Source organism: Triticum aestivum, chromosome 7D, assembly GCF_018294505.1.
Source record: "Triticum aestivum cultivar Chinese Spring chromosome 7D, IWGSC CS RefSeq v2.1, whole genome shotgun sequence".
NCBI classification, from domain to species: domain Eukaryota; kingdom Viridiplantae; phylum Streptophyta; class Magnoliopsida; order Poales; family Poaceae; genus Triticum; species Triticum aestivum.
In genome coordinates, this window is record NC_057814.1 from 490,828,307 (window position 1) to 490,842,647 (window position 14,341).

Here is a 14,341-nt window from a genome sequence, read left to right on the forward strand (position 1 = left end):
CATGTAGAGGTTACATACAAACTTAAAGTGTTCATGTACCCTTGCCCGCCATGATGCTTTCGCGAAGGTAATGATTTGTATTGACTTGCTCCCCACATTACAATTTTATGAGCTACAAAATTTGGATGAACCAAACTATTTATTTTGAAATTGTTTTTCTACGACAACAATGTTCGTGAAAGGAAAGATAGTGATAGGAGAGATTATATGGATTCGGTTTGCAGCTTAGGAAAATGTTATTGATAAGGTGCATGCAAGTAATTAAGAATGGGTGCAATCTCATCAACAGTGCTCATTAGAGCGTATATGAAAATTGTAAACTTCAGTTAACAACATGAAGATAGGCGGTAGAGAATAACATATTATGCCAAGGAGGATAATGTTTCTATTGTCGAGTACATCAACAAAACCATAATTACACCCATAAACAAAAATAGACTGGTAAATAAACGTGTTGGTATACATCATGTTTTGCAAGCAGCAGCTTTGCATATTTGGTTTAGCATACATTGATATGATCATGTTCTGTGGATGACATGTTGGATGCAGCAAAATCTGGGTAGCAAATAAGAAATAAGCCAAGGATATTCTCAATACATTTTCTTGCTTGTCATTTAAAATCATCCTTGTTTTTTTCTTCTTTTGCTAGGAATGCCATAAAAATGGATAGGACAACAAACAATGTAAGTGAAAAACATAAGGGAATATAGATGTAGACCTTGGTCCAACAATTTAATCTTGCTCCAGCGAGTCATATTACACTATGACGTTTCTCGCGTTCCTAAGTTCAGTTAGTAAATAACATCAGGAAGCACAGGAAATTAATTGTTAGAGCAAGCTGGGATATATTACTTAGCGGCCTTGTCCCTTTCAGACATGGGTTTGCGGCCGTGTGTTCCCTTCTTCTGGCCGGTCGATCCAGTAGCAAGCTTAGGCTAGCCAGCCTCGTTTGGTGCATCCTCCATGAATCAATCTAGGTGCTTAAATCCTTGTACTTGTGTCCCACCGGAAGAAAATAGTTGAAGGTTGTGTACGTGCATCTTTACCTGGACCAACCTAAATGGTACTGTAGCAATTACTTGCGTTTTGCAGAAACGTGTCAAACAATACAAACTGCACAAAAATCTCTTCAATTGAATCAACAATATCCACTGAAAAGCAAATAAATTAAGAGCCAGTACAAAAACTGCAATGCTAGTACGTTACCCTGATCAATCCTTTCTTATTACCGTGCTTTTTATGCTTCCGCAGCCACATGTAAGCTATATTGACAATCATCACTCATCGGCATGAACTAGCACTTCTCTGATAGACTTAATCACGTTGCTGCTCTTAGGAAGTGTAGCAATAAGATCATCATGCGCCGCTGCGTCCTCTAGTTGGTGTCAGCGACGGCCAGCCAACCCGTGACCATTACCAGATAGATCAATTGGAGGAACGGAAGTATCACAGACGATATTCGTCAACCTGTCCATCTGCACGACCTAGTATTCTGTAGAACACATAAAGATAAAGGTACTAAATCATTTATTAGATACACAACATGTGGATATATAAACTAAATTTATTATATTAGTCTCTTGAACCAATAGTATTAGAAACATGCAAATTTTGGTATTCTTATGAAGAATGTATATTTTCTTATACTAAATGCTAATAAAAATGATCCAAATTCAGAGGTACACCAAATCACAATTATAGTCATGACAGAAAACACATGACTTAAAAGGCATTATTATCTCTTCCCAAAATTGGATACAAAATTAATGAACAATTAGAATTTTCCATGGTTCTTATATGAATACACTGTATCGCAGATAGTCTTAAATTGTATAGTTTATTAGAATCACCTTACTAAGGAAATTACCAGGTGATAGCACAGACATAGGAATTGTTCTTCAGAATTTCATCACAATCATAGAAAGTATTGAAGGAGAGCTCTGCAGAACAATCCAGAGATTAATGAGTGCGAGCACTACTAAGACAACATTAGCGCACAATAATCAGCAATCTATGTACAATTTGGTCACTTTGAAAAGTTAAAACAATTTATATAATATATTAGAGAATTGTGCGAGCTGGACCACTGATCATGAAGTAAAATATTTAGAAAAAGATCTTTACAAAAGACAACTATTATTGGTACAAAATTTGGAAGGGTGGTCTCTAATTTTTTTCTTCCTTTCTAACCAAAGACAACAATTGGTCAAATTAGACCACTGATAGTAACTTGCGTAAGATAATATTAATTACCTACAATAAAAATCACTGGGTAGTTTGTATTTGCTGATAGATATAAAATTTATTTCAGATATTCATTACAGTATTTCTATTATGTGTTCTTGAGTGAGGATTAATACACCATAGAGACCATAGCATGTTATGAATACACCATATAATAATTTGATGGTAATAGAAGGGCATGTTATTAATCCTCACTGAAGAACTTGTAATAGAAGGGCATGTTGTTGATACACCTATAATATTTTGAGCAAATTTGATTCTAGTAGTTCTGAACATGCAAGATTAGCATGACAGATCATAGCTTGTCTAACATCAGAGACCATACCATCAGAGACCGTACCTTTGTTAGTGTGTGAGTTTCTCGTTCCAGCACACAGACATTGTCATGTACCAGCTGTTTGTAGAGCTCATCCGGATGATAATCTGCATCTTCTTCAATTATTTCTCTTAACAGTTAGGATAGCGTCATAACTAAGTTGATGAGTTGTTAGGTTTCAGGCTGGTGATGTATTGTTAACTTTAACCTGGAATACAAAAACGTGTAAGTTACTTCTATATCTTTTTAATTGGAAGGAGCTCCTAACATAGAGCTTCTACAAACATATATTTTATATCATGGCATATGGATTTGCTATTAACTTATTGAATTGTATCTGTATGTTTGCATCAAATGAAAATCAAAATTAAGGAATCATCTTACATCATTGTTCCAAGGAAATAAGCTAAGAGCACGCATGTTCATTCTTCAATCAGAGAATTCTGCTCGGTGTTCAGTGCATATAAAAATTTAGTGCTACAATTGATACCTCTCCAGATTATGCTTTCTCATACAGAAAATCGGCGCCTCGTCTCCATAAGAGCTATGAAGTCTTTACTTTGATCTCTCTTTCTCCTGTTTGCTAACCAATTTATGTTTCACCCCCATCTCCACAGGAGACAGAAAGATACACGATTAGCTGATGGTATTCAAATCGACATAAACTCTGTTAGCACCTATATATGACAGCGATTACTTTGTATGCACTTGATATTAACTTTCCTGTAAAATAAATATACACATATAGCATTAATTATTTCCTTTTAATATGAAATACACAAATATAAAATATCGGACAGTTTTTGATGTTACTATGACAGTACATGACAGAACGAATCCACATCAATTTTGTTGACCTTCTCACCCCGTAGTGTAAAACTAAATTTTCTATCCCTGTATATTCGAAGAGTTGTAACTATTAGCAACCATGGTATCTGTACTCATTTACTTCCTTTCGATATACTCACTCAATATGAATCACAGTATCATCAATCTTTTAGAACTCGTCAGTTGTCTATTTTTCCTCAGACGCTTTGCTAACTTGCATTGACCAGCTTATCCCAGCACAAGTTTTACAAATATTCCACTTCCGTGTGGTGGAGAATAGAAGATAAACGTGGCAGTGGAAGATCTATACATTTGTAGAAAGATATGATTGCACCAATGAATATTTACCTGTCTGACGTCCTAGCTTGCTGATCAGGTTACACAATTGTACATATTTATGCATGCATCCATGGCGTACATGATTTATATGCTATGGCATGGATCTGAGCATGTAGTCTGCAATTGAAACAGATTCTTGTGCGATGGCTGCCCTTGCTCCTGGGAGAGATGTGACCTGGGAAACTGGGGCTAGGGCGTTAGAAAACTTGTGCCTCCCGATATAGTCAAGAGATATTAATTATAAGTACACCTGATGGGCATAGTTGTGCTCCAGTCCGATCTCGATGAGGCATCCAGAAATTGTACGTCAGAAGATTATGAGTTTGATCCAAATCGTGATTAGGTTGAATCCGAGCACAACCTGAAATTGTACATCAGAAGATTGAGAGTTTGATCCAAATCGTGATTAGGTTGACTTCGAGCACAACCAGATCAGAAGAGAGATGCAAAACAATTTAATTAGAATCCAAATTAAAAAAATTGGATGGCAAAACGGCAAAAACGTAATTAATGCAAAATAGTTTTAGGAACGAATCAGATCTAAATCGGTAAAACGAATTTGAGGCAGTAAGCCTCCTTACCATGCCAGATCCATGGCCCCTCTTGTTTTTTGAGATCCATGCCCTGCTTGCTTTACATTAGTTTGGTTGGGATTCGAGAGAGGAAAGGACGATGGAATAATTCCATGGGGATTAGATGGAAATAGTGGAGAGGAAGGACGGTGGGCTAGAGATTTGGTTTTCCACGGGGGGCCATCATGGGGAGAAAAAAAAGAAAAACGAAGGGAAGGGACAACAGAATACTTTACAATCCGATTCTTCTCGCATCTATTGTTTTTCTTTACGACTCCTAATTTCTAATTAACATGGTAATTTCTTGGGAGTCTGTAATTAGTATAGGTAATAGAGGTATAGATAGATAGATAGATGTCTATCTAAGTGCGAGTTCTTTAGTAATATGATTAATTGAACTTCAATTTATCATGAACTTAGTCCTAATAGTATTTACATATCTATGTTGTAGATCAATAGCTCGCGCATAGCTTCCCCGCTTATTTTTTATATGTTCCTAGTGAAAAATAAATTGAAAGATGTTAGTAGCAATGATGCGGATTGAATCCGTGATCTGAGGATTATCCTCATTGCTGCACAGAAGAATTATGTCCTTGATGCACCGCTAGGTGACGGACCTATTGCAGGAGCATATGCAGACGTTATGAACGTTTGGCAAGCTCGATATGATGACTACTTGATAGTTTAGTGCACCATGCTTTACGGCTTAGAATCGAGGCTTGAAAGATGTTTTTGAAATGTCATGGAGCATATAAGATGTTCCAAGAGTTGAAATTAGTATTTCAGACTCATGCCTGTGTCGAGAGGTATGAGACCTCTGACAGTACTTTGCCTAAAAAGGATGAAGGAGAATAGCTCAATCAGTGAGCATGTGCTCAGATTGTCTGCGTACTACAATTGCTTGAATCAAGTGGGAGTTAATCTTTCAGATAAGATAGTAATGGACAAAGTTCTCTAGTCACTATCACCAAGTTACTAGAACTTCGTGATGAACTATAATATGCAAGGGATGATGAAAACAATTCCCAAGCTCTTCGCGATGCTAAAATCAGCGAAGGTAGAAATCAAGAAAAACATCAAGTGTTGATGGTTGACAAGACCACTAGTTTCAAGAAAAGGGGCAAAGGGAAGAAGGGGAACTTCAAGAAGAACGGCAAGCAAGTTGCCGCTCGAGTGAAGAAGCCCAAGTCTGGACCTAAGCCTGAGACTGAGTGCTTCTACTGCAAAGGGACTGGTCACTGGAAGCGGAACTGCCCCAAGTATTTGGCGGATAAGAAGGATGGCAAAGTGAACAAAGGTATATTGGATATACATGTTATTGATGTGTACTTTACTAGTGTTTATAGCAACCCCTCGGTATTTGATAATGGTTCAGTTGCTAAGAGTAGTAACTCGAAACGATAGTTGCAAAATGAACAGAAACTAGTTAAGGGCGAGGTGACGATGTGTGTTGGAAGTAGTTCCAAGATTGATATGATCATCATCGCACACTCCCTATACTTTCGGGATTAGTGTTGAACCTAAATAAGTGTTATTTGGTGTTTGCGTTGAGCATAAATATGATTTGATCATGTTTATTGCAATACGGTTATTCATTTAAGTTAGAGAATAATTGTTGTTCTGTTTACATGAATAAAACCTTCTATGGTCATACACCCAATGAAAATGGTTTGTTGGATCTCGATCGTAGTGATACACATATTCATAATATTAAAGCCAAAAGATGCAAAGTTAATAACGATAGTGCAACTTATTTGTGGCACTGCCGTTTAGGTCATATTGGTGTAAAGTGCATGAAGAAATTCCATGCTGATGGGCTTTTGGAATCACTTGATTATGAATCACTTGATGCTTGCGAACCATGCCTCATGGGCAAGATGACTAAGACTCCGTTCTCCGGAACAATGGAGCGAGCAACTGACTTATTGGAAATAATACATACTGATGTATGCGGTCCGATGAGTGTTAAGGCTCACAGCAAGTATCATTATTTTCTAACCTTCACAGATGATTTCAGCAGATATGGGTATATCTACTTGATGAAACATAAGTCTGGAACATTTGAAAAGTTCATATAATTTTAGAGTGAAGTGGAAAATCATCATAACAAGAAAATAAAGTTTCTACGATCTGATCGTGGAGGAAAATATTTGAGTTATGAGTTTGGTCTTCATTTGAAACAATGCGGAATATTTTCGCAACTCACGCCACCTGGAACACCACAGCATAATGGTGTGTCCGAATATCGCAACCGTACTTTATTAGATATGGTGCAATCTATGTTGTCTCTTACCAATTTACCACTATCGTTTTGGGGTTATGCATTAGAGACAATTGCATTCACGTTAAATAGGGCACCATCTAAATCTGTTGAGACGACGCCATATGAACTGTGGTTTGGCAAGAAACCAAAGTTGTCATTTCTTAAAGTTTGGGGTTGCGATGCTTATGTGAAAAAGTTTCATCCTGATAAGCTCAAACCCAAATCGGAGAAATGTGTCTTCATAGGATACCCAAAGGAAACTACTTCGTTGCCAAGAATGGATCCTTTCTAGAGAAGGAGTTTCTCTCGAAAGAAGTGAGTGGGAGGAAAGTAGAACTTGATGAGGTAACTGTACCTGCTCCCTTATTGGAAAGTAGTTCATCACAGAAACCGGTTCCTGTGACACCTACACCAATTAGTAAGGAAGCTAATGATGATGATCATAAAACTTCAGATCAAGTTACTACCGAACCTCATAGGTCAACCAGAGTAAGATCCGCACCAGAGTGGTACGGTAATCCTGTTCTGGAGGTCATGTTACTTGACCATGACGAACCTACGAACTATGAGGAAGCGATGATGAGCCCAGATTCCGCAAAATGGCTTGAGGCCATGAAATATGAGATGGGATCCATGTATGAGAACAAAGTATGGACTTTGATTGACTTGCCCAATGATTGGCGAGCCATTGAGATTAAATGGACCTTCGAGAGGAAGACAGACGCTGATAGTAGTGTTACTATCTACAAAGCTAGGATTGTCGCAAAAGGTTTTCGACAAGTTCAAGGTGTTGACTACGATGAGAGTTTCTCACTCGTATCTATGCTTAAGTCTGTCCGAATCATGTTAGCAATTGTCGTATTTTATGAAATCTGGCAAATGGATAAACAAAACTGCATTCCTTAATGGATTTATTAAAGAAGAGTTGTATATGATGCAACCAGAAGGTTTTGTCAATCCTAAAGGTGCTAACAAAATATGCAAGCTCCAGCGATCCATCTATGGACTGGTGCAAGCATCCCGGAGTTGGAATATACGCTTTGATAAGTTGATCAAAGCATATAGTTTTACATAGACTTGTGGTGAAGCCTGTATTTACAAGAAAGTGAGTGGGAGCACTATAGCATTTCTGATAAGTATATGTGAATGACATGCTGTTGATCGGAAATAATGTAGAATTATTCTGCAAAGCATAAAGGAGTGTTTGAAAGGAGTTTTTCAAAGAAAGACCTCGGTGAAGCTGCTTATATATTGAGCATCAAGATCTATAGAGATAGATCAAGACGCTTGATAAGTTTTTTCAATGAGTACATACCTTGACAAGATTTTGAAGTAGTTCAAAATGGAACAGTCAAAGAAAGAGTTCTTGCCTGTGTTACAAGGTGTGAAATTGAGTAAGACTCAAAGCCCGACCACGACAGAAGATAGAAAGAGAATGAAAGTCATTCCCTATGCCTCAGCCATAGGTTCTATACAGTATGCCATGCTGTGTACCAAAACTATTGTATACCCTACACTAAGTTTAGCAAGGGAGTACAATAGTGATCTAGGAGTAGATCACTGGACAACGGTCAAAATTATCCTTAGTGGAATAAGGATGTGTTTCTCGATTATGGAGGTGACAAAAGGTTCGTCGTAAAGGGTTACGTCAATGCAAGTTTTGACACTGATCCAGATGACTCTAAGTCTCAATCTGGATACATATTGAAAGTAGGAGCAATTAGCTAGAGTAGCTCCGTGCAGGGCATTGTTGACATAGAAATTTGCAAAATACATACGGATCTGAATGTGGCAGACTCGTTGACTAAACTTCTCTCACAAGCAAAACATGATCACACCTTAGTACTCTTTGGGTGTTAATCACATAGCGATGTGAACTAGATTATTGACTCTAGTAAACCCTTTGGGTGTTGGTCACATGACGATGTGAACTATGGGTGTTAATCACATGGTGATGTGAACTATTGGTATTAAATCACATGGCGATGTGAACTAGATTATTGACTCTAGTGCAAGTGGGAGACTGAAGGAAATATGCCCTAGAGGCAATAATGAAGTTATTATTTATTTCCTTATTTCATGATAAATGTTTATTATTCATGCTAGTATTGTATTAACCGGAAACATAATACATGTGTGAATACATAGACAAACATAGTGTCACTAGTATGCCTCTACTTGACTAGCTCGTTAATTGAACATGGTTAAGTTTCTTAGCCATGGACATGAGTTGTCATTTGATTAACGGGATCACATCATTAGGAGAATGATGTGATTGACTTGACCCATTCCGTTAGCTTAGCACTTGATCGTTTAGTATGTTGCTATTGCTTTCTTCATGACTTATACATGTTCCTATGACTATGAGATTATGCAACTCCCGTTTACCGGAGGAACACTTTGTGTGCTACCAAACGTCACAACGTAACTGGGTGATTATAAAGGTGCTCTACAGGTGTCTCCAAAAGTACTTGTTGAGTTGGCGTATTTCGAGATTAGGATTTGTCACTCCAATTATCGGAGAGGTATCTCTGGGCCCACTCGGTAATGCACATCACTATAAGCCTTGCAAGCATTGTAACTAATGAGTTAGTTACGGGATGATGTGTTACGGAACGAGTAAAGAGACTTGCTGGTAACGAGATTGAACTAGGTATTAAGATACCGACGATCGAATCTCGGGCAAGTAACATACCGATCACAAAGGGAACAACGTATGTTGTTATGCGGTTTGACCGATAAAGATCTTCGTAGAATATGTAGGAGCCAATATGAGCATCCAAGTTCCGCTATTGGTTATTGACCGGAGATGTTTCTCGGTCATGTCTACATAGTTCTCGAACCCGTAGGGTCCGCACGCTTAAAGTTTCGGTGATGATTGTATTATGAGTTTATGTGGTTTGATGTACCGAAGGTAGTTCGGAGTCCCGGATGAGATCAGGGACATGACGAGGAGTCTCGAAATGGTTGAGACGTAAAGATCGATATATTGGACGACTATATTCGGACATCGGAAAGGTTCCGAGTGATTCGGGTATTTTCGGAGTACCGGGGAGTTACGGGAATTCACCGGGAGAAGTATTGGGCCTTATTGGGCCATACGGGAATAGAGGAGAGAGGCCAAAAGGAAGGAGGCGCGCCCCCCCCTCTGGTCCGAATTGGACAAGGGGCGCAGCCCCCTTTTCCTTCTCCCTCTCCTCCTCTTTCCTTCTCTCCTACTCCGGAAAGGAATGTGGAATCCTACTAGGACTTGGGAGTCCTAGTAGGACTCCCCACACTTGGCGCGCCCCCTCTAGGGCCGGCCTCTCCCTCCCTCCTTTATATACGTTGGCAGGGGGCACCTCTAGACACAACAATTGATCTCTTGATCTCTTAGCCGTGTGCGGTGCCCCCTCCACCATATTCCACCTCGATCATATCGTAGCGGTGCTTAGGCGAAGCCCTGCGTCGGTAGCAACATCATCACCGTCATCACGCCGTCGTGTTGACGGAACTCACCCGTGAAGCTCTGCTGGATCGGAGTTCATGGGACGTCATCGAGCTGAACGTGTGCTGAACTCGGAGGTGTCGTACGTTCGGTACTTGGATCGGTCGGATTGTGAAGACGTACGACTACATCAACCGCGTTGTGGTAACGCTTCCGCTTTCGGTCTACGAGGGTACGTGGACATCACTCTCCCCTCTCGTTGCTATGCATCACCATGATCCTGTGTGTGCGTAGGAAAATTTTGAATTACTACGTTCCCCAATAGCTTGGAGGTTGGCGGGCGTGTCCACGACCCCTCCTCTGGTCATGGACGGTGGCTTGTTGGCTTCGTCTTCGGCTCCTCTTCAAGCAGGGGGCCCCGCCTAGTTCAGGCCCCTCGCGAGGACTGGCTGGCGCCTGGGGCAGCGCCAGCCCCCAGCCCCCTGCCGAGAGGGGGCGCACTGCTTCAGGCCTTGCCGGCAGCTCCCGTGGTGGAGGACGAGACGGGCCGTGTGCTTGAGTTTGAGCATGAACGGAGCGTCGTTCGCCACGAGCCCTTCTAGGAGGCGATGGGCGCAATGAACCGGCTCGGTGGTGAACTCGCGGACGTTGACGCGCGCCTCAAGGCTGAGGGTCTTTGGCTGGCGGAGGAACGGCGTAAGCTGAAGGTGGCCATCAACCTTGGCCACCATCAGCGCGATCTCGACAACGCGAAGGCCGAGGCGTCCCTCGAGGTCTCTCGTGAGGCTTGCTCTCGAGCTTTGGAGGAGGCTCGCGAGGCTGCGAAGAAGCGCGCGTGGGAGCTCCAGGCCTGGAGTGCGTCCCTGGAGCAGCAGGCGGAGGCGCGCAAAGCCGCCCTTGCGTCGCTGAGGGGGACGCCCGCCGAAGAAGAAGAGGTCCAGAGGCGCGAGGAGGCGTTGGCACTGGAAGCCGTGGAGCGTAGCCTCGAGCTTGAGCGGTTGGAGACGAGGGAGCATCAAGTTGCCCAAGCGGAAGATGCCGTTGGTGCACGCGAGCCCAAAGCTCAGGAGGAGGTCGATCACCGGGTGGCCGAGGTTTGCACGGGTCTTGAGGGCCGGCATGATCTGAAGCTGCAGCTTGCGGAGGCGGAGGCTACAGGTAGGGCCGCTGCCCTTAGGCCCAGGCTAGCTGAGGTAGAGAGGCGCGAGGAGGCCACAGCGGCCGCCCTGGTCACGGCGTAGGTGGAGTTGGCCTCCGCCCGCGCCAAGCTGCTCTCTCTTCAGAAATGGGTTGATGACGCCGAGGCCGTTGCGTGGCAGAACAGGGAGGAAGTGCTTCAGCTGCGGACATTGGAGCGTGAGCACGCCCCCATGCTCCAGGTTATCAGGAACAGGGCTAACACCGCGCTGGGCCATATCTGCGACGAGAATGCCCCTCATCCCCATACGGACGACTACGCCAGCCATCTTCGCTTCTTCTCTGACGTGGTGATGCATCTTGAAGCTCGATCCGATAGAGCTCGCCAGCTCGTGGAAGAGAGGAGCCGGGGCCTGCTCGGGCGCGCGTTCTCCTGTGTCTTCAGCCATCTTCAGAACACCTTCCCCGACTTCGACTTCGACGCCGCCATTGCCCCCGTACCTGCGGCCATCCGGAGCGACCTGGTGCGGTGGGTGGAGGACAACGTGGATGTGCTGGTCAGGGCCTTCGCTTCTGAGGACGACGCAGTGGTAGTCGCGGCAGACGAAGGAGACATGGTTGACGACGGCGATGCCGGGGCCGGCGAAGGTGAAGGCGACGCCAGTGATGGTGATAGCGACGCCAGCGGTGCATCTGAAGACGACCTGGGAGACGCGGCGAGCGACATATCTGGCTGATCCCATGTTCCCCTGCTGTTTTACCCTGTATGCAAAAACTTGGGCGTGGCCCCTAAAGATTGTAAGAGCATTTTGAGAGGGGGAGCCCCTCATGTAAACAAATCGCAGTTTTTATTCTTCTATGCTAAGCCGAGTGTGCGCCTTTGTGGATCCATGTGTCTGGTGACAAGTTTTGCTATTGCGGCTTACCTTAGCTGAGGCGGGCCCCGAATCGGATCGTGAGGTCGTGAGTTCCCGCGGAGCTCCTGAAGGGTCTGCAGATTCGCTCGAGAGGGCCTCGCGGGGATCAAGTGCCGATCAGCGCGCGTGGTGCGTGTGCTGCGCCCAGCCCCGCTCGCGAGGGGCCCGCGAGGGGGAGGCAGCGAGCGCGAGCTTGAGAATAAGGCAAGAACCAGATAGCAAGAAATCGCTTGAACGAGAAAAGGCACCCCCCGCGCGCGTCAATGAAAATTCAACTTCGGCTTAAATCCGAATCCAGAAGGCAAGGCTACAGAAAAGGGATCCAAAGCAAATGGCCGCGCCCGGCACCTAGTCTAGTCTTCTTGTCTTCGAGTCTTCTCACCAGCGCGGAGGCCCGAGGGTGGCACTCCTGAGACTCCGGGGCGTGTACAACCCCACTCGTTATTACGTGAGAGTGTCACGGGCGGCGATCTTCACAGGCATGAGCCTTACTTCATATCGCCAGACGAGGGCCCGCCTTGCACCTCCCTCGGCCACTGTTGGGGGCGACCGGAAACCAGGACGCCACCAAAGGGGCAAAGGGGACGCCAGCGGCGCCCTCGGCGACTACCGCGTCCTCTGCCGGGGTAGGGCTCGCCGGCGCCTCCCCGGCAGAGGGCCTACCTCCGGGTAACGCCTTGCTCCACGTGACGCGGGGAGGGGCCTTGCTCCTGGCTTCTCCCGCGTAGCCCCCAGTGAGCCTCTCCTGATGGGGCGGACATCACCGTGCCGGAAACATCGCCTGGTGCTGTGACCTGATATGTCTCTGTCGTATCTACATTTCCAAACACTTTTGCCCTGGTTTTGGACTCTAACTTGCATGATTTGAATGGAACTAACCCGGACTGACGCTGTTTTCAGCAGAATTGCCATGGTGTTATTTTTGTGCAGAAACAAAAGTTCTCGGAATGACCTGAAACTTCACGGAGATTATTTTTGGAAATAATAAAAAATATTGGCGAAAGAATCAAGGCCGGGGGGCCCACACCCTGTCCACAAGGGTGGGAGGTGCGCCTGCCCCCTGGGCGCGCCCCCTACCTCGTGGGCCCCCTGGAGCTCCACCGACCTCAACTCCAACTCTATATATTCTTTTTCGGGGAGAAAAAAATCAGAGAGAAAGATTCATCGCGTTTTACAATTCGGAGCCGCCGCCAAGCCCTAAACTCTCTCGGGAGGGCTGATCTGGAGTCCGTTCGGGGCTCCGGAGAGGGGAATCCGTCGCTGTCGTCATCATTAACCATACTCCATCACCAATTTCATGATGCTCACCACCGTGCGTGAGTAGTTCCATCGTAGGCTTGCTGGACGGTGATGGGTTGGATGAGATTTATCATGTAATCGAGTTAGTTTTGTTAGGGTTTGATCCCTAGTATCCACTATGTTCTGAGATTGATGTTGCTATGACTTTGCTATGCTTAATGCTTGTCACTAGGGCCCGAGTGCCATGATTTCAGATCTGAACCTATTATGTTTTCATGAATATATGTGAGTTCTTGATCCTATCTTGCAAGTCTATAGTCACCTACTATGTGTTATGATCCGGTAACCCCGAAGTGACAATAATCGGGACCACTCCCGGTGATGACCATAGTTTGAGGAGTTCATGTACTCACTATGTGTTAATGCTTTGGTCCGGTACTCTATTAAAAGGAGGCCTTAATATCCCTTAGTTTCCACTAGGACCCCGCTGCCACGGGAGGGTAGGACAAAAGTTGTCATGCAAGTTCTTTTCCATAAGCATGTATGACTATATTCGGAATACATGCCTACATTACATTGATGAATTGGAGCTAGTTCTGTGTCACCCTATGTTATGACTGTTTCATGATGAACCGCATCCGGCATAATTCTCCATCACCGATCCAATGCCTACGAGCTTTTCACATATTGTTCTCTGCTTATTTACTTTTCCGTTGCCACTGTTACAATCACTACAATACTATCACTGTTACTTCTGCCACTGTTATCGTTACTATCATACTACTTTGCTACTAAATACTTTGTTTCAGATATTAATTTATCTAGGTGTGGTTGAATTGACAACTCAACTGCTAATACTTGAGAATATTCTCTGGCTCCCCTTGTGTCGAATCAATAAATTTGGGTTGAATACTCTACCCTCGAAAACTGTTGCGATCCCCTATACTTGTGGGTTATCAAGACTATTTTCTGGCGCCGTTGCTGGGGAGCATAGCTCTATTCTTTGAGTCACTTGGGATTTATATCTGCTGGTCACTATGAAGAACTTGAAAGACGTGA

General features: G+C 44.0%; 1 long non-coding RNA gene across 9 annotated transcripts; it reads right to left on the reverse strand.

The window, feature by feature from the left end:
- Positions 1 to 585: 585 nt before the first annotated feature.
- LOC123166401 (uncharacterized) lies at positions 586 to 4,542 on the reverse strand. Of its 9 annotated transcripts, none has more exons than XR_006483488.1 (7): positions 4,309 to 4,542; positions 3,978 to 4,088; positions 3,737 to 3,910; positions 3,051 to 3,200; positions 2,585 to 2,768; positions 1,851 to 1,940; positions 586 to 1,492 (listed from the first exon to the last, which is right to left on the reverse strand). It is a non-coding gene; the product is annotated as an uncharacterized lncRNA (long non-coding RNA). The 9 variants fall into 9 exon arrangements; XR_006483486.1 differs by having other exon boundaries at positions 3,051 to 3,283; XR_006483492.1 differs by having other exon boundaries at positions 586 to 1,113; positions 1,230 to 1,492; positions 3,051 to 3,910.
- Positions 4,543 to 14,341: the final 9,799 nt, after the last annotated feature.